General features: G+C 36.5%; 1 protein-coding gene across 1 annotated transcript in view; it reads right to left on the bottom strand.

Annotated features, from left to right (window-relative positions):
* The window catches only part of CCDC175 (coiled-coil domain containing 175), a 60903-nt gene that overhangs the window by 298 nt on the left and 58616 nt on the right, over positions 1-1989 (bottom strand). The gene's annotated exons all lie outside the window — the stretch shown is intronic.

The following is a 1989-nucleotide window of genomic DNA, read 5'->3' as shown; positions in this document are numbered from 1 at the left end:
CTATTCGTACTGCACATATGTTTGGGGGGTTATTAGTGTTCATTAAAATTCTGAGTTGCCCAAAGAATCCTCAACTGGGTAATTGTATAATCGGGATAGAGTGGGGAGGGTGTCATGTGTCTAATTACTAGGACTATATGTTCTGGTCCACTTGGAGCCATTTTTACAATCTTTTTTTTCATATGTCCTGTTCTAGCAGAAAAGTATATATGCAAAAGAAGAAATTATAATTACAAGGCCTCCCAGGCAAATCGTTTCCAGAATACTTAATATATATCTGCATTTTTAATTTGCTTTGGTAAGAATAAGACTAGAACAACTCATAGCCACTGCAGTTGCTAATGTTACTAAATAATTTGTTAAGACGTGGTCATTGAAATTTTAAAATCGACCCTTGTCTTAGCTCAGCTTTGTTAAGTTTTGACTTAGGCTCTTGTAGCACACCACAATCCTCATCACTACAGTGTATGGTAATTTTGCTAACCAGTCCTGAAGAGGTCATTTAAAAGTCAAAATACAGGTGGAATATCTCATATCCAAAAATGCATGAGACCAGAAGTGTTTCGAATTTCAGGTATTTCCAGATTTTGGAATATTTGCATTATACTTAACTGTTCAGTATCCGTAAATCCTAAAATCTGAAATCTTAAATTCTCCAAAGAGTATTTTCTTTGAGTGTCATGTTGGTGCTGAAAAAGCTTTGGGTTTTGGAGCACTTTGGATTTTGGATTTTCAGACCAGGGATACTAAATCTGTGTTTTCTTGATTAATTTGGGTCAGTTGATAAATTTAATAACTACTTTGTTTTATATTTGTCTAAAACCATTGGTTTGTGAGACTACTGCACATTGAAGCCACCTGGAGAGATTTTAAAAAATAATGCCTGGGCCCCACACCCAGAAATTCATGTTGAATTGGTCTACGGTGCTGTTTGAGCATGGGGAATTTTTTTTTTTTTTTTTTTTTTTTGAGACAGGGTCTGACTCTGTTGCCCAGGCCGGAAGTGCAGTGATGCAATCTCAGCTCACTGCAACCTCCACCTCCTGGGTTCAAGTGATTCTCATGCCTCAGTCTCCCAAGCAACTGGGAGTATAGGTGCCCACCATGACACCCAGCTAATTTTTGTATTTTTAGTACAGATGGGGTTTCACCATATTGGTCAGGCTGGCCTCAAACTCCTGACCTCAGTGATCTGTTCACCTTAGCCTCCCAAAGTACTGGGATTACAGGCATGAGCCACCACACCCGGCCGAGCACAGGGATTTTTTAAAACCTCCAGGTGATTCTAATGTTTGAGAACCACTGATCTAAACTCCTATTTCAGATCTTAATTTTTCCAAGAGACAAGTACTAGGCAAATGATTTTCTTCTCTCTGAAATTTTGATTCTGCTTTAATTATAAAGAGGTGCTTTTCTAGAATTAAAATGTAGATGATTGTATCAAGTCCCTCATCACAATAATGAGATAACTTTGACAGTTATATAAATAGATTTTTTAAATGTTTCTTTTAAAGTACCTCATCCTAAAAATGTCTTCTATAGTCCATGTATCAAGATATTTGGTTAATACACAAATTATTTATGTAACCTAACATATGATGTAATACTCAAGGACTTTTGTAATTTTAAGACAAAATTCTTTTTAATACTTTAAAAATAACTGTACTAAGTTACTGTTTAGCTTACATATACATTAAGAATTATTTACCTTTGATTTACAAGAAAAAATATTAAAGCAAAAAGTAAGTTTTTAGTGATTCATTTTCAGGATGACATCTGGCCTTTAACATTCTGACAAGCCTATTCCACACTCTTGCTGCTCGTGCTGGTTGGTTCCCCCAGCAGATCTCCACTCAGCCTTGCTACTTGCAGTGCTTGACCAGCTTATGTCTGTGCTTCTTTACCCTCCTATAGCCACTTTCTAGAAGGAATCCAATGTATTCTTGTATCCAGCTCTTCAGTTGTCTGTTTCTCACAGGGTATACACTT

Source organism: Mandrillus leucophaeus, unplaced genomic scaffold (genome assembly GCF_000951045.1).
Source record: "Mandrillus leucophaeus isolate KB7577 unplaced genomic scaffold, Mleu.le_1.0 Scaffold359, whole genome shotgun sequence".
Lineage (NCBI taxonomy): Eukaryota > Metazoa > Chordata > Mammalia > Primates > Cercopithecidae > Mandrillus > Mandrillus leucophaeus.
This window is presented reverse-complemented; position numbering and strand designations above follow the sequence as displayed.